General features: G+C 38.9%; 1 non-coding gene across 1 annotated transcript; it reads right to left on the reverse strand.

The window, feature by feature from the left end:
• Positions 1–18,891: 18,891 nt before the first annotated feature.
• LOC148690142 (small nucleolar RNA R71) lies at positions 18,892–19,002 on the reverse strand. Its single transcript, XR_015958059.1, has one exon. It is a non-coding gene; the product is annotated as a small nucleolar RNA R71 (small nucleolar RNA).
• Between the last annotated feature and the right edge of the window lie 247 nt (positions 19,003–19,249).

The following is a 19,249-nucleotide window of genomic DNA, read 5'->3' on the forward strand; positions in this document are numbered from 1 at the left end:
CTTGAAAACTGACTCAAAAACGTAAAACAAAGGTTAAAACACTAAACTAGACTCAAAGAATGCAAAACTAAACACTTAAAACACTAAAACAAACCAAAAGACTCAAAACAGCACCAAAACACTAAAAAACTGCCTTAAAAACACAATCTGGGCAGTTTTGAGCACTTACACTAATTTGGACGAATTTGGGTGATAAATTGAATCAAAACACTTAGAAACACAAACTAAGACACTTTCTAACTAAATTGAACACTAAAGTAAAGGGGGATTTAGTTTTTGACGAAATTAAACAAAATGCACAGATTGTAATAAAGACAGAATGTAAATACGAATTTGATGAAAATATGGATGAAATGCTAGCTAGAAGGTTCTTCTCCACACATGTCACACTTGCATACAAGATGATTTTCAGTTGGTCTTTCGATGAATCATGAAACTCAACACCCCGGGTTAATTAGGTTCGCTTAAATTAACTTTCAAGTTCTCCTTAAGTTAATGAATCGGATGGGACAGCGCATACACAATTCAAAACATTCTCCAAAAGTCCTTTACGTGAAAAGCACAATCAAAGATCATTAAGCAACATGAAAACTATAAGTGTTGGCGAGGCATTCGTTACTATGATGAGCATGAAACTAGTGCCAAGAATTTATTTAACGCGATCGTTTATAAGCGACCTCCACTACTTGTGAATATAAGATTGTAACTATTAGGTGAAACCCACTTATATTCTAGCATCGTATTCATCCATGAAAACTAAGCGTGCACTCTCAATAAACATACACAAATAAGTTGTCAATCAAGCAGTTAAACAAATTGAATCCACAACTCATGAAATTCCAACCGAAGGTAATCAATTTATATTGCAAGCATAAACATGGTTTCGAATCACCCCCTAGCTAACTAGGGGTTTAGCCTCTCATGTTCACAGAAAGAGAAACAAAATTGAATTAAACATAGAGAACAAAAGATTGATTACACCGAGAACGCCCAACGAATCCACTTTGAATTTCTGCACGTTTCAAGCTCCTCTTTCTTCTTCTCCTTGCTGCGGCAGAGAAGGTTTAGGGGGTTTTTGGATGTTATTTTGGGTTGGGAATAGATTTAGGGTGGTGAAGGGTTGCGGCAAGGAGTTGTGAAAGGTGTATGGAGGGTTGAATGGTGGCTGGAATGGTTGGAATTGTTGCGGCAAAGAAGGGTAATGGCTGGAATGGATGGGAGGCTACGGATTGAAAGGAGAAGATGGACGGGTGGTTGCGGCAGAGAGTGTTTGTGGCTGTAAGATGAAAAGAATGAATGAAAAGTGATCCTGGGGTGCGGCTAAGTGGTGTAATATATAGGGTTTCAGAAAATAAAACCCTAGCTTATTTTTATTAACTAAAATTAAGTCAAAGGCTGCTAGAATTAGGAAATTAAATCAGAAATTAAAAGGGAAGTGGCTGCAAGGTGCGGCTAGGGTTTAATTTAGGAGAGGAGCATGTTTAATTGCATAACCTAGGACAAAATTGCCCCCCCCCCCTTGCACGGCAAAGGAAGGGAAGAAAGGGAAAGGCCACGACAAGGTGTGAAAGTGGGCTAGGGCCTTTGTTTTGTGTCCTAAAGTGCATACAAGGCCTTCAAAGTGGCTGGAAAATACGGACGTTTAAGATTAGGAAAGGTTACCAAAACGGGAAACCTAGGGTTAACTTTCCTACTTCGAGTAGGAATCCTTGTTGGAGTAGGAATCCTCGTTGAAGTAGGAATCCATCGTTCTTCAAGTCTTCAACTCATTCATCCCTCTTTTGCTCCAAAAGACTCCAATTTGCATCTTCTTGCACACTTTGGCTTTATAATCTGAAAATACACAAAAGTGACTTTAAACACTAAAATAACTAGGGAAACACAACATAAATGCATGAGAACAAGCTAATTAAGTCGCATGAATATGCTCCTATCACTCTACTACAATTGTCAAAAAGAGGGTTTAATTTGAGTGCTATCTTTTATCACATCAACCCCAATCTCAGCCGCACCATATATACCTTTTCTATCCTAAATCCTTGCCTAATTTCAGCCTTAAATCACATTCCCTTTCTTAATCTTAATTGCCGCAAGTTTCCTTCTCCTTTCCCTTTGATTTCTGATTTTATATCTCCTTTTCCTTATGGATTTGGGGTCTAATCCTTTCCTAAACTATGTAATAAAACTTAGGATTCTTTCTCTCAAATAAATACCAATAGCCGCACCCTTATTCAACCCTAATCACTCATCCACACAATCCGCCATCATTCACAGAAACAAGCTTTTGTCGCAGCCTTCAACCCATCTTTCGACCATTCTCCTACTTCCATACCTTCACCCAAACACCCATACACCATCCCTAACCTTTGCCGCACCACCCTACCAACCTAAATCCATTCACAACCCAGAAATCCATCTAAAATCACCCAAGAACTCTTGTGCCGCAGCTTTGCAAGGAAGAAGCAGACAAGAAGAAGCCTTGGACGTTTGTGCATTCAAGTTGGAGTGTTGGAACGTTTTTAGGTGTAATCTATCTTTTGTTTTCAATGTTTAATTCAATTTTCCTTTGTTTTGTTGTGAGCATGAGAGGCTAAACTCGTTTTAGCTAGGGGAGGCTTTGAAACCATGATTATGTTTATGACATGAATTGATTAATTCCAGTTGTGATTTCATAAATTGTGAATGCAATTTACTTAACCGTTTGATGGAAAACTTATTGATAGGAGTATATTTAGGCGACTTAGTTGGCTTGTTTTCGTGCATTTGTGTTGTTAGGTCATAGTTATTTTAGTAGTTTAAGCCATTTTTGTGTGTTTTTAGGTTTCCACGGCTAAGGAAGCAAAAAGGTGCATTTTGGAGTAAAATTGGACTTGGAATGGATATCTTATGCTTGGAGCAAAAGGAATGGACAAAATTGAAGACCTAAAAGAGTTAGGATTCCTAATCACAAGAGGATTCCTAATCACAAGAGGATTCCTAATCAAATGAGGAATCCTAGTCAAAGAAGGCTTCCTACTTGAAGTAGGAAAGTTAAGCCAAGGTTTCCTATTTTGGTTTAACCTTTCCTAATCCTTAAAAGACTCCATGTTTCAGCAATATCAAGGACTTCTACCTATTCTAGGTCACAAAACAAAGTTCCCTTGCAACCTAAATTCCTTGCCGTGTATCCCCTTGGTGTTTCCCTTCCTTGCCGTGCAAGGGAGGGCCTTCTTTCCTATTCTAAAGCATTCAAGCACATTCCTTTTTCATATCAAACTCAACCATAACTCACATACCCTTTTCTATTCCAAAATCCTTGCCTAAATTCAGAAATAAAGAGCATTCCCTTTCTTGCACTCCTTTGCCGCTAGTTACTTCTGATAGGAGCATTTTTATGCGACTTAATTGGCTTGTTCTCATGCATTTATGTTGTTTTTCCTTAGTTAGTTTAGTGTTTAAAGTCATTTTCGTGCAATTTCAGGTTTTAGTGTCAAAGTATGCAAAAAGAAGCAATTTGGAGCATTCTAGAGCATTTTTGGGCCAAGATTGGATAGTGCAAGCATGGAGGCATAAGGATGGACGAATTTGAAGGCTTGAATTCAGTTAGGGAGCTGCAAGGGGGCCTAAAAAACCTTATTTCTAGAAGGCTTTATCTAATCACACATGGTGCCTAATTTCTAGCTTGTCTCCTAGCCGTCCTAGCTTGTCTCCTAGCCGTCCTACCTTGTCTCCTAGCCGTCCTAGCTTGTCACTAGCCGTCCTACCTTGTCTCCTAGCCGTCCTAGCTTGTCTCCTAGCCGTCCTAGCTTGTCACTAGCCGTCCTAGCTTGTCACTAGCCGTCCTAGCTTGTCTCCTAGCCGTCCTAGCTTGTCTCCTAGCCGTCCTACCTTGTCTCCTAGCCGTCCTACCTTGTCTCCTACCTTGTCCAAGCTACACACATATATCCTTTAAGTGTTTCAACTAAGTTCAAAAACCTTTCCTAGCCCTATAAATAAGGCTTTGCAGCAAGGCACTTGGGGGGATCACTCATTCACCCAATTTTCGTCCATTCATCTAGCCACACCACTCTTCACATCCTAAAATCCTAGAAACACAATTCCAACCAAACACTACACCTTGCCGTGCCTATCCTCCATCCAATTCCATAATCCCTGATCCTAAAACACATCCCAACCATCTCATCCACCTTTGTGCCGTAGCAAGGAGAAAGAATGAAGGACTCTTGGATGCTCAAGCTTCGTCGTTGGTGCATTCTAGGTGTAATTTGTTTTATGATTTCAATGTTTAATTTATTTTCCTTTCATTTTGCTATGAACATGAGTGGCTAAACCCCTATTGGTTAGGGGTGATTTCGAAGCCATAACTATGTGTGCAAGTTGATTTGATAAATTTCAGTTATGAGTTCTTGAATCGTGAATGCAATTGGCTTAACTGTGCGAGTAATAACGTATTTGTGTTTGTTAATTAGGGGTCGACACTTAATTGGCTTGCATGAATATGATGCTAGAATATAAGTTTGTTTCACATAATTGTCACACACTTATATTCACAAGTAGTGAAGGTTGCTAGTCACAATCGCGTTAAGTTCAATTCCTAGCATAAGTGTCATGATGTCATAGTCACAAGTGCTTTGTCAATGCTTATAGTTTTCATTGAACGTAATGATCTTTGATTGTATCTTTATTATGATGTCATGTAAGGAACTTTTGAAGAATGCTTTGGGTTGTCGTATGATGTCATCCAATTCAATAACACAAGGAAAACTTGAGAATTAACTAGTGATGTCACGGTTAATTTGGGGCATTGTCATTCATAATTCTATGAAGGAATAACTGGAAATCGAGTCATTTGCATACTTGTCATGTGTGGAGAAAGAACCCCTAACTAGTCCATCATCCATTAAAAACCCCAAAAATGTTTCAAAATCAGTTTTACTTTGCAATCTGTTTTCTCAACTTTAATTTCGTCCAAATCAAATCCCCCTTTACTTTGAAGTCTCAATTTAGTTAGAAATTGTTTTGGTTCATGTTTTTAAGTGTTTTGAGTCAAGTTTTCAACCAATTTCGTCCAAATTAGTGTAGGTGCTCAAAACTGCCCAGAAAGTGGTTTTTAGGCAGTTTTGAGTCTTCTAGTTGCTGTTTTGAGTTTTTGTTTTGTTTTAGTGTTTTAACTTTGGTTTTTCATTCTTTGAGTCCAAATTAGTGTTTTTAATTTTGTTTTGGAGTCCTTAGGTCAGTTTTCAAGAGTTTAGCAATCCCTCCTAATCCCCGGTTTTGAACGATCCCTACTTACATACTTTGCTACAATTGTCAGAAGAGGGTTTAATTTGTGTGCTTAATATATTTCGCATCAAATTTTTGGCGCCGTTGCCGGGGATTAGCAACTTTGCTAAATCCCTTGGATTGTTTTTGTTTCATTTATTTCACTTTGTTTCTGATTTTGTTTTAGTTTCTGACCTATTTTTGTTTCTTGTTTTTTAGGTACTAGTGCATGACGCGGAGTTCTCAAACTGTGCATGCACATATCTTAGACTTTAACGACGATTTTGAACGTGATTTGAGAAGAAAGAGGAGGCATCCCGAACGTAGTGAACCTAGTTCAAGTTCAGAGGCCGAATCTGAGTTTGAAGAAGTGGAAGAAGAAGTTATGGCAGCAGACAATCGGACCATTAAAGAGCTTTCGGCCTCAGGGTTGGCCAATGCCGCACCATTATGCATTCAATACCCCGCGGCTGCCCAAGGCAAGACCGATGAATTCGAGTTGAAGTCAAGCCTGTTGCACCACATTCCTAAATACCATGGGCTTTCCATGGAAGATCCAAACAAGCATCTTAAAGAGTTTGAAGTAGTTTGTTCAAGCATGACTCCCGTCAATGTTGACGGAAGTATTTTGAAGATGAAAGCTTTTCCGTTCTCTTTAATGGATAAAGCTAAGGATTGGTTATACGAGTTGGCTCCTGGCACTGTCACTTCATGGGAGAGTATGAAAAGAGCGTTTTTGGAGAAGTTTTTCCCAACTTCTCGCATCATTCTTCTTCGTAAAAAAATAAGTGGAATTCAACAAGATGAAGGTGAGTCTTTTCCTGCATACTATGAACGTTTTAAATCACTTGTTGCTTCTTGTCCACAGCATCAGATGAAGGAGGAGCTACTTTTGCAATACTTCTACGAGGGCCTCCTACCATTAGAACGTCAAATGCTCGATGCCTCGGCAGGTGGAGCATTAGTGGACAAAACACCTATGGCTGCCAAGACCTTGATTTCTAATCGAGCGTTGAACGATCAACAATACGAAGGAGTAGGCCAAAGAGGACCCCCACGGCAACATGTTCATGAGGTAAGTTCTACTTCCGACATTAATTCACAATTGGCTAATCTTACTTCTATTGTGTCTCAGTTGGCCGAGGGCATGAAGATGCAAGGACCAATTGTATGTGGCGTATGTTCTATGCATGGACATGCCTCTGAAAAATGTCCACAGTTGATTGAAAATGGTGGATGGGAAAGCGCCAATGCAATTGGGTTTCAAGGCCAAAACCAACCAAGGAACGATCCTTATTCCAACACATATAATCCCGGTTGGAGAGACCACCCAAATTTCAAATGGAGGGAGCCCCAACAATCTCAAAACCAAGGAGGCTTTAGGCAACAACCCCCTGGGTTCTTTCCCAAAACCTACGGCCCACCCCAAAATCAAGCCCAATCCGGCCCAAGTGCCTCAGGTACGTCTCTTGACAATGATGCACTTCTTAAGATACTAACTAAGTTGTCTAATGGGCAGGACGATCAAGCTAAGGCTATGCAAAACCAAGACAAAAGGGTGGATCAATTGGAGAAACAAATGGGGCAAATTGCCGAGTTTATGGGGCAGTTTCGTGAACAAGGAAAGCTCCCTAGTTCCACCGTTCCAAATCCAAAGGGAAGCTTCGAAAGTGCAAAAGCCATAACCTTGAGAAGTGAAAAAGAGATTGGGGCAGATCCTACACCATCACAATCAGGTCCCAAAGGTGATGAAAACTTGCAAATTGAAGAGGAAGAATCAAGCAAACCCATGACAAAGGTGGGAGAGTCTTTGCCGCAAGTTCCTAGTGCCCCAAAACTGTCTAATTCGGCCAAAAAGGGTAAGAATGTGTCAAATTCGGTTTCTACTAATGCTTTTCCTTCGAATGCTCCTTTTCCTAGTAGGTTTATGCAACCAAGGAAGGAAGAAGCTGAAAAGGACATCCTTGAGACATTTAGGAAAGTTCAAGTGAACATACCCTTGTTGGATGCAATCAAGCAAGTCCCTAGATACGCCAAGTTTTTGAAGGAGTTGTGCACCACTAGGAAGAGGATGTCGACCAAGGAAGTGGTAAAAGTAGGTGAGAATGTGTCCGCCATCTTGCAACGCAAACTACCTCCCAAATGCAAAGATCCGGGTAGTTTCACCATTCCTTGTGTCATAGGTAACACTAGATTTGAATCTGCCATGCTTGACTTAGGTGCCTCTATAAATGTTATGCCATATTCCATATATGTCTCTATGAACCTAGGATCATTGAAAAAGGATGGTGTTATCATACAATTGGCCGATAGATCTAATGCCTATCCAAAGGGAGTTTTGGAAGATGTTTTGGTGCAGGTTAATCATTTGATCTTTCCGGCGGATTTCTATGTCCTTGAGATGGATGAATCGGATCATGCACCCTCGCTGCCCATTCTACTTGGAAGGCCATTCATGAAAACGGCCCGGACTAAGATTGACGTGTTTAATGGAACTTTGTCCATGGAATTTGATGGGGAAGTTGTTAATTTCAATCTTTCTGATTCTATTAAGTATCCTAGTGAAGATCATTCATGTTTCTCTATTGATACTGTTGACTCTTTGGCGCAGGGATACCTTGAAGATTTGAATGATGATATGCTTGAAAAAGTCATTACAAGTGGTGTAGAAGTCAAAACCAAGGGAGCAACATCCATGCAACCCCACGGCACAAATACACTATCCTATGCCGTGCCTCCTAGTGAGGATTTTCTTGAAGTAGTTGCTGCCCTTGAGTCATCACCAATACATGATGGTAAGTTTCCTAACAAAGAGTCCATTCCCATTTCGACTAACAAGTTGCTTCCATCCATAATTCAGGCACCTATCCTTGAACTCAAACCTTTGCCAAGCCATTTGAAGTACATTTTCTTGGGAAAAAATGAGACACTGCCTGCCATCATATCATCATCCCTCACGGCACAAGAGGAGGAAAAACTCATGCATGTGTTGAAGGAGTACAAATCTGCCCTAGGATGGACATTGGCCGATATCAAAGGTATAAGCCCCACAACTTGTATGCATCACATATTTCTTGAGGAGGGGACCAAACCAACTAGAGAGGCTCAACGCCGTCTTAACCCTCCAATGATGGAAGTTGTGAAAAAGGAGATAATCAAACTTCTTGATTGTGGAGTCATTTATCCTATCTCCGATAGTCGTTGGGTTTCACCTATCCAATGTGTGCCTAAGAAATCCGGAGTGACGGTTGTGGAAAATGCCGAGAATGAGCTTGTACCCATGAGAATCCAAACCGGTTGGCGTGTATGCATCGATTATAGGAAGATAAATGCCACCACAAGGAAGGACCACTTCCCATTGCCGTTCCTAGATCAAATGTTGGAAAGGTTAGCGGGTCATTCTTTTTATTGCTTTCTTGATGGATATTCAGGTTATAATCAAATTGTCATTGCCCCGGATGATCAAGAAAAGACCACTTTTACTTGTCCCTTTGGAACATTTGCATATCGACGCATGCCATTTGGTTTGTGCAATGCCCCTGCCACGTTTCAAAGGTGTATGGTAAGCATATTTTCTGATTATGTTGAAAGGATTATTGAGATATTCATGGATGACTTTAGTGTTTTTGGTGATTCTTTTGATAAATGCTTGGATAATCTCACTTTAATCTTGAAACGTTGTGTTGAAACAAACCTTGTTTTAAATTGGGAAAAATGCCATTTTATGGTTAAACAAGGTATTGTTTTGGGTCATATAATCTCTGAAAAAGGAATTGAAGTTGATAAGTCTAAAGTAGATCTTGTACGCTACTTACCCTCTCCTACTTCGGTTAGAGAGGTTCGTTCTTTTCTTGGTCATGCAGGATTCTATAGACGATTTATCAAGGACTTTTCCAAGATTGCACAACCCCTATGCCGCCTCCTCCAAAAAGATGTGTCTTTTGAGTTCAACGAGGCATGCGAGAAGTCATTCAAGCATCTCAAAGAGCTCCTAACCACGGCACCCATCATAACTCCCCCGGATTGGTCCATTCCATTTGAATTGATGTGTGATGCCTCGGATTATGCACTTGGGGCTGTTTTGGGTCAAAGGAAAAATAAACAGTCACATGTTATTTATTATGCTTCCCGCACTTTAAATGATGCTCAATTGAATTATTCTACAACCGAAAAAGAACTCTTGGCGGTTGTATTTGCTTTAGATAAGTTTAGATCATATCTTATTGCAACTAAAGTAATTGTTTTCACTGACCATGCAGCCTTGAAGTATCTTTTCACCAAAAAGGAGGCCAAACCAAGGCTCATTCGTTGGATGCTCATACTTCAAGAGTTCGATATTGAAATTAGGGACAAGAAAGGTTGTGAAAACGTGGTGGCTGACCACTTGAGTAGATTGGTGCGTGAAGAAGAATCCCTCCCCATTTCTGAGACGTTTCCGGATGAACAACTTCTGTCCATTGAGGTAAGTACCCCTTGGTATGCCGATTTGGTCAATTTCTTGGTGACTAAGCAAGTTCCTAACACCCTAAGCAAGGTTCAACGTGATAAATTGATACATGATGCAAGATTTTATGTGTGGGATGATCCATATCTATGGAAATATTGCCCAGATCAGATTATTAGAAGATGTGTGCCAACTTCTGATTTTAACTCAATTCTAGCATTTTGTCATTCTTATGCATGTGGAGGCCATTTTGGTACCCAAAGGACAGCTCGTAAAGTGTTAGAATCTGGTTTTTATTGGCCTACATTGTTCAAAGATGCTAGAATGTTTTGCTTAACATGTGATAGATGTCAAAGAACAGGTTCTATTGGTGCAAAAGACCAAATGCCGCAAACACCCATCTTCAATGTTGAAATCTTTGATGTTTGGGGTATTGATTTCATGGGTCCTTTTCCTTCTTCATTTGGTTTCACTTATATTTTGCTTGCGGTTGATTATGTTTCTAAATGGGTAGAAGCAAAAGCTACCCGTACTAACGATTCTAGAGTGGTTTCAGATTTCATCAAGACTAACATTTTCTCTAGATTTGGGATGCCGCGGGTATTTATAAGTGATGGAGGTTCACATTTCTGCAATAGGACCATTGAGGCACTCTTCAAGAAGTACAATGTCAAGCATAAGGTTTCAACACCTTATCACCCACAAACAAGTGGCCAAGCCGAAGTATCAAATAGAGAGGTCAAGCAAATCTTGGAGAAGACCGTGGGGCCTAACCGGAAGGATTGGAGCATGCGTTTAGACGATGCACTATGGGCATATCGCACTGCCTACAAAACACCCCTAGGGATGTCTCCATTTCGGCTAGTTTATGGAAAACCTTGTCACTTACCCGTGGAGCTAGAGCATAAGGCACATTGGGCCATCAAAACGTTCAATTTGGACTTAGATGCTGCTGGAATGCATCGGAAGCTCCAATTGAATGAGCTTGAGGAACTAAGGAATGAAGCCTACGAGAATGCCCGCATTTACAAGGAAAAGACGAAGGCGTTTCATGACAAGATGATTAGGGGCAAAACCTTCACAATTGGGCAGAAAGTTTTACTTTTTAATTCTCGTCTACGTTTATTTCCCGGAAAGTTACGTTCTAAATGGATTGGACCTTTTGTTGTTACTAATGTTTTTCCACATGGTGCAGTTCAAGTCCAAAGCTTAAGGAATGGGGTGGAATTCAAGGTCAACGGACATAGATTGAAGCCATACTATGAGAATGTCGTGGGGCAGGTTGTGGAGGAGATCTCACTCCATGCCGTGGGCACCAATGGTGCCTGAACATGTTCTTCGTCCGGCTGCAAGACGTTAAAGAAACGCTACTTGGGAGGCAACCCATGCCATTCAACAAAGGAAGACCTAGAAAGCACTCCAATTCCAGATTTGCGTTCCTAAACCCTTATCTTTGTTGATTCTTTCTAATCTGCCTATTTAGTTGTTTTACTTGCTGTTTGTGTGTTTCTTTGTGTGATTTTATGCTTAAAACATTGAGGACAATGTTTGATTTTAAGTGTGGGGGGGTAACTAAGTGTTTTTCATGCAAATTCGTGGGATTTTATCACCCATTATTTCAAAACTTGTTCCTTGCTGTTTTTAAGTGTTTTTAAGCAGTTTTGGTGTGTTTTAGTATGTTTTGAATAAAAATCCGAAAATCAAAGAAAAATTTGAAAAATTTGTTTTAAAAAACCCAAAAAAGAGTTGTTTTTGTGTGTTTGTTTGTGTCTTAGGGTACCTTCCAACACAATGATGAGGATTTGGTTTTTAAATACATGACTGTTAAAGAGAGTGATTAACATGGATGAAAGTTTGATTTACTCTATGTTTATGCTTGGTTGTGGTTATAACTTATGAATTCACATGCAATCATAAAAGAAAAAAATCAGTTTTTGTAACATGCTTGAAGGAAGGAACTCAAATTAACGCTACAACCTTGTGAGACTTGAACCTAAACGTTTATTTGGAGAGTTAAAATCTGTGCATTCTTTGTTTTCTAAAATCGTTGCATGATCTCATTATTCTTTGCTTGGTTGCTACTTAGAAGGCGTTTCATCATTTAGTTCCAAACACTAGAAGTCATGCCCATTTCATTCAAAGCATGGTATTGATTAGCATAACACATATTCAAGATGAAGTTGTGTAGTGACCACCACTTTAACCAAAAAGCCGTGTGCCCTACTCCATTATATGTTTAGGTGTTAACCCCATTGAGCCTTGTTTAGCCTTTTCTTTGTTAACCCACATTACCTTCACCTAGCCTAGATTAGGACTATCCATACCCTCGTTCTTAAAGTATAGTAAGCATGATTCAAATGGAATTCCTTTATGGCAGAAACCAAGTGTGGGGGAAGTAGAAAGAAAAGAAAAGAAAAATTTGAAAAAAAAAAAAAAAAAAAAAAAAAAAAAAAAAAAAAAAAAAAAAAAGTATGAAAAGAGTTGAACAACATGAGAAAAAGAGTTCCAAGGTGTTGTTTGTTGAAGAAAGGGTCCAAAAAGTTGAATTCGGCCCTAAGAAGTTGTTTAAAGTCTTCCCCTTGTGTTTTTAAGTTAATTTCTGCAAACTAAGTGAATTCTAAGTCTTAATTTCATTACTTTGCTTACTAATGCTTGAAGTAACGTTTGTTTTCCCTATCCTTTCTTTGTTAACCAATACCCCAAGCCCCGTTGCAACCCTTAAACTTCTATCTTGAGTGTTATGTGTTTCAATTTGTTGAGTTTGAATTTGGTATGAGCATATGGTGTCACTGGTTCTCGCATCTAAGTAGTAGCATTCCATTCATGAGATCATATCTAAACATGCCTATTAACTCCGGAAATTGCATTCTTTGTGATACATATATGTGAGCATTCGTTTTTATATCTACATCAATTCTCTCACATATAACTAGTATAGGGTGTGTAGTTAGAAAATCTGAGTGAAAATAGAGTGCAAATCTATTAAGGATAGAAGGAATTCTCTAAGGCATGTTACTACATTCAAAACATTGTTTTAATTGGTTAATTGTGAACTAGTAAGTAGTGACTATGATTAAGCATGTGCTTAAGTGTTAAATTGACTCAAATCTGTGGGAATGATAATCTTTAACATGTCATGTGCATTGGAAACCCCTGAGGCAAACGTTGGAAGGTTTAGATTATGTTTGTTTGTTTTGTCTTGTTTTATTTCTTTGTTTTGCTCGAGGACTAGCAAAAGCTAAGTGTGGGGGAATTTGATAGGAGCATTTTTATGCGACTTAATTGGCTTGTTCTCATGCATTTATGTTGTTTTTCCTTAGTTAGTTTAGTGTTTAAAGTCATTTTCGTGCAATTTCAGGTTTTAGTGTCAAAGTATGCAAAAAGAAGCAATTTGGAGCATTCTAGAGCATTTTTGGGCCAAGATTGGATAGTGCAAGCATGGAGGCATAAGGATGGACGAATTTGAAGGCTTGAATTCAGTTAGGGAGCTGCAAGGGGGCCTAAAAAACCTTATTTCTAGAAGGCTTTATCTAATCACACATGGTGCCTAATTTCTAGCTTGTCTCCTAGCCGTCCTAGCTTGTCTCCTAGCCGTCCTACCTTGTCTCCTAGCCGTCCTAGCTTGTCACTAGCCGTCCTACCTTGTCTCCTAGCCGTCCTAGCTTGTCTCCTAGCCGTCCTAGCTTGTCACTAGCCGTCCTAGCTTGTCACTAGCCGTCCTAGCTTGTCTCCTAGCCGTCCTAGCTTGTCTCCTAGCCGTCCTACCTTGTCTCCTAGCCGTCCTACCTTGTCTCCTACCTTGTCCAAGCTACACACATATATCCTTTAAGTGTTTCAACTAAGTTCAAAAACCTTTCCTAGCCCTATAAATAAGGCTTTGCAGCAAGGCACTTGGGGGGATCACTCATTCACCCAATTTTCGTCCATTCATCTAGCCACACCACTCTTCACATCCTAAAATCCTAGAAACACAATTCCAACCAAACACTACACCTTGCCGTGCCTATCCTCCATCCAATTCCATAATCCCTGATCCTAAAACACATCCCAACCATCTCATCCACCTTTGTGCCGTAGCAAGGAGAAAGAATGAAGGACTCTTGGATGCTCAAGCTTCGTCGTTGGTGCATTCTAGGTGTAATTTGTTTTATGATTTCAATGTTTAATTTATTTTCCTTTCATTTTGCTATGAACATGAGTGGCTAAACCCCTATTGGTTAGGGGTGATTTCGAAGCCATAACTATGTGTGCAAGTTGATTTGATAAATTTCAGTTATGAGTTCTTGAATCGTGAATGCAATTGGCTTAACTGTGCGAGTAATAACGTATTTGTGTTTGTTAATTAGGGGTCGACACTTAATTGGCTTGCATGAATATGATGCTAGAATATAAGTTTGTTTCACATAATTGTCACACACTTATATTCACAAGTAGTGAAGGTTGCTAGTCACAATCGCGTTAAGTTCAATTCCTAGCATAAGTGTCATGATGTCATAGTCACAAGTGCTTTGTCAATGCTTATAGTTTTCATTGAACGTAATGATCTTTGATTGTATCTTTATTATGATGTCATGTAAGGAACTTTTGAAGAATGCTTTGGGTTGTCGTATGATGTCATCCAATTCAATAACACAAGGAAAACTTGAGAATTAACTAGTGATGTCACGGTTAATTTGGGGCATTGTCATTCATAATTCTATGAAGGAATAACTGGAAATCGAGTCATTTGCATACTTGTCATGTGTGGAGAAAGAACCCCTAACTAGTCCATCATCCATTAAAAACCCCAAAAATGTTTCAAAATCAGTTTTACTTTGCAATCTGTTTTCTCAACTTTAATTTCGTCCAAATCAAATCCCCCTTTACTTTGAAGTCTCAATTTAGTTAGAAATTGTTTTGGTTCATGTTTTTAAGTGTTTTGAGTCAAGTTTTCAACCAATTTCGTCCAAATTAGTGTAGGTGCTCAAAACTGCCCAGAAAGTGGTTTTTAGGCAGTTTTGAGTCTTCTAGTTGCTGTTTTGAGTTTTTGTTTTGTTTTAGTGTTTTAACTTTGGTTTTTCATTCTTTGAGTCCAAATTAGTGTTTTTAATTTTGTTTTGGAGTCCTTAGGTCAGTTTTCAAGAGTTTAGCAATCCCTCCTAATCCCCGGTTTTGAACGATCCCTACTTACATACTTTGCTACAATTGTCAGAAGAGGGTTTAATTTGTGTGCTTAATATATTTCCGCATCAACTTCCTTTTCCCTTTAATTTCTGACTTTGTGTTTCCTATTCTTGAAGGATTTGGAGTTAATTCCTTTCCTAAACTAAGTAATAAAGCCTTAGGATTCCTTCTTCCTTATAAAAACCCCTATGCCGCACCTTTATTGAAGCTAATCACCCTTCCATAGAACCTGCCTTCATTCACTCAGAAAACTCATCTTTGCCGCAGCCTTCCATCCAACTTTCCACCATTCCCCTACTTCCAAACCTTCATCCAAACCTCCACACACCACCATCAACCTTTGCCGCACCACCATACATACCTAAATCCATCCAAAACCCAGAAAATCATCCACAAACCCACCATAGACCTTGTGCTGTGACTTAACAAGGAGGAGGAGAAGGAAGACCAAGCCTTGGGCGTTTGTGCATTCAAGTTGGAGTGTTGGACGTTTTTAGGTGTAATCTATCTTTTATTTTCAATGTTTAAATCTATATTGCTTTGTTTTGTCATGAACATGAGAGGCTAAACTCGTTTTAGCCTAGGGATGCTTTGAAACCATGATTACATTTATAATATGAGTTGATTAAGTCCAGTTGTGATTTCATAAGTCATGAACACAATTTGCTTAACTGTTTGATGGATAACTTATTCTTGTATGTTTGTTAGGGAGGCCTACTTAATTTGCATGCTTGAATTTGGGGCTAGAATATAAGGGTGTTTCACATAATCGTCACAAACTTATATTCACAAGTAGTTAAGGTTGTTTTCACAATCATGTTAAGTAAATTCCTAGCATGCGTATCATGATGTCATAGTTACAAGTGCTTTGTCAATACTTATGATTTCCATTGAACGTAATGATCTTTGACCGTATCTCTATTATGATGTCATGTAGGGGACTTTTTGAAGAATGCTTTGGGTTGTCGTATGATGTCATCCAATCCACTAACTTAAGGGAAATCTGAGGGTTAATTAGTGATGTCACGGTTAATCTGGGGTGTTGAGGTTCATGGTTTATCGGAAAAGCAACTAGAAATCAATTTATGTTTGAATGTATCATGTGTGGAGAAGTATCCCTTGGCTATTCCATCATCCATTGGTTTTACTTAATTTCGTCAAAATCTATTTTAAAGTTTTTAATTTACTTGTTTTTCTTTTAAATTCGTCCAAAATCAAATCCCCTTTTCTTACTTGTTCCAAATCTGTCCAAAAGTGTGTTTTTGAGTCTTTTGAGTCAAAACTAATTGCATTTTCGTCCAAATTGAGTCCTAGAGTCTAAATTGAGTCTTTTTGGTTGTTTTGAGTTGTTTTGAGTCTTGTAACTATGACATCATGATATGCATGCTAGGAAATCATAAGTATTGACAAAGCACTTGTAACTATGACATCATGATACACATGCTAGGAATTTACTTAACATGATTGTGAAAACAACCGTAACTACTTGTGAATATAAGTTTGTAACGATTATGTGAAACACCCTTATATTCTAGCACCAAATTCAAGCATGCAAATTAAGTAGGCCTCCCTAATCAACATACAAGAATAAGTTATTGATAGGAGCATATTTAGGCGACTTACTTAGCTTGTTTTCGTGCATCTATGTTGTTAATTCATAGTTGTTTTAGTAGTTTAAGCCATTTTCGTGTGTTTTTAGGTTCATATGGCTAAGGAAGCAAAAAGATGCATTTTGGAGCATTTTGGAGCAAAATTGGGTTTGGAATGGATAGCATATGCTTGGAGCCAAAGTGTTGGACGAATTTGAAAGCCTTGTATGCACTTTGGACATAAAACAAAGGGCCTAGCCCAATCAAACAATCCTTTGAGCCATGCAAAACCTCTAGCCCAATCAACAACCCTTAGCCACATGCATTTCCACCTTCCTACTTCATCATTTCATCATTGCACCACCATTCACACACACATGCACTTACTCTTTCATCATTGCATCACCATTCACACACACATGCACTTACTCTTTCATCATTGCACCACCAATTCAACACATGCATTTCCACCTTCCTACTTCATCATTTCATCATTGCACCACCATTCACACACACATGCACTTACTCTTTCATCATTGCACCACCATTCACACACACATGCACTTACTCTTTCATCATTGCATCACAAATTCAACACATGCATTCACACACCAACAACCTAGCTCTTTTTCCATCATTATTTCATCCACATGCACTCTCAATCATAACAACCACATTCACTCTTAAACAATCACCCACATATTCTCCCATTCCCCCTATAAAAACCCATGCATTCATACACAAAAATCACATCTCATTTTCATACACAAGACACCACAAACACATCCAATCTTCCCCTTTGCCGCAAGCTCCCATTCCATTTCTACACAATCTCTTCTCGGCTTCATTCCATTCCATACACTCTCCCATTTGCAGAAACCATTCAACCTTAGCCGCTCCACCTTCATTTACAACACACTTGGAGCACCAACACCGAAGGCAACTCTTAAGGGATTTCAACATCAGTTTTGCTTCAAGGGTTCTTTCTTCTTAATCCTATGTTCACTCATGTTATATATTTTTATGTCAAACCTTTTGTAAACATGAAGTGTAACTAATCTCTCTCTAGGGATTCGATGTAGCCTTGCAAGATTGCCATGTAGTTAATTCAGAATTCTCATTTAATCTATCTATTTCTTGTTTCATTCTCCGATTTAATTGTGACTTAGTGTGTTGATTTTAATGCTTGATCATCATTTGAATTAACCACAGGTTGTTTAGCCAAGATTAAAGCACACATCATGCATAATCTTGGTGGATATGTGAATGAATGAAGGGAATGTTTTGCAAACATCCTGCTGAGTGTTCCCTTTGGTTTTGTGAAAGTTTCTTGTGCACTACATATTCTTGATTAGGAACCAAAGTTGCACATCACAATTAGGCTCATGATTAGAGACATTTGATCAAATCCACACATCATATGGTTGATCATATCTAAGTGAAACAAACTCAAGAAATAGGTAGATGACTGAGTATAAACTGATTTAACAAACATGGCCTTGGGTTAGCAATGGTAAAATCGAATCCCTAGCTTCATCTCCATTGGTACTATCTCATTTTATTAGTTGTTGATTCATTTATTTGTGTTTACTTCATTTCCTTATGCTTTCAAGTTACAACAACAAATCTGCCTACATTGATTAGTTTTATTTCTCTAGTAAAAAGTTCTTGCAAAACAAGTGATTATATAGGTCCAATTAGTCCCTGTGGATTCGACACCCTTACTTGTGCCATTATACTAAACATATTCTAGCACGAAGAAGGAAAACCTCAATAAAAATGGCGCCGTTGCCGGGGACTGATTTCAGTCCCTTATAATTGCTTGTTTTGATATTAAACCTTGTTCTTTTCATTTTAAGTAGATTTCTGATTTTTATTCAAACTTGTTTTATCTTGTTTCAGGTAGTATATGTCAAATAGACTTGCTGAATTAGGCCAAAGAATTGAACGGTTAAAGGGCAACACTTTGGAAAGCTTTGTGCCAACAAGTTCCTCCATTGTCCGTGAAGAAGAGGAAGGGAAACCGTCTAGTCCAACAAGTGAAGGATCGGAGCACTTTAATTGGGAAAGAGAAGAAGAGATGGCGGGCGACCAAGATGATCTTCGAGCTTTGGAGGATTTTGCTCAACCAATCATACCAAATTCACCTTCATGCATCTTGCTGCCCACAGAAGCTAGAAACTATGATCTTAAATCTTCACATTTCCATATGTTTCCTTCTTTTTATGGCTTACCTAATGAAGATCCTTTAGCTCATATTAAAGAATTTTACAATGTTGTGAGTGGTTTACCTTTACAGGGAATAAGTGAAGCAAATCTGAGGATGAGAGTGTTCCCTTACACCTTGAAAGATAGGGCCAAGGGTTGGTTAATGACTCTAGTACCTGGTTCACTCACCACATGGGATGCCATGGCTAAGAAGTTTTTGGAAAAGTTCTTTTCCACTCAAAAGACAGCCACATTAAGGGGACAAATCTTCAACTTCAAACAAGATGATGGAGAACCTTTCAATGAGTGTTGGGAGCGCTTTAAAGGCCTTTTGTTGCAATGTCCACGCCATGGGTTACCTCTTCACTTACAAATGCAAATTTTCTACGATGGACTAACCCAAACATGTCAATCAACTGTTGATAATGCAGCAGGTGGAGCTTTGAAGAAAAAGAATGCTCAAGAGTCATATAACATTTATGAGATGTTGGGATCTAATGCTCAACACAAAGATGTAAGGGGTAAGAGAGTTGGAGTATATGAAACAAGCTCTAATCATGATCTTTCTTTGCAGGTAGCTAACCTAGAAAAGAAGCTTGAATCC

Source organism: Pyrus communis, chromosome 16 (genome assembly GCF_041283825.1).
Source record: "Pyrus communis isolate YQ-2024b chromosome 16, ASM4128382v1, whole genome shotgun sequence".
Classification (NCBI taxonomy): domain Eukaryota; kingdom Viridiplantae; phylum Streptophyta; class Magnoliopsida; order Rosales; family Rosaceae; genus Pyrus; species Pyrus communis.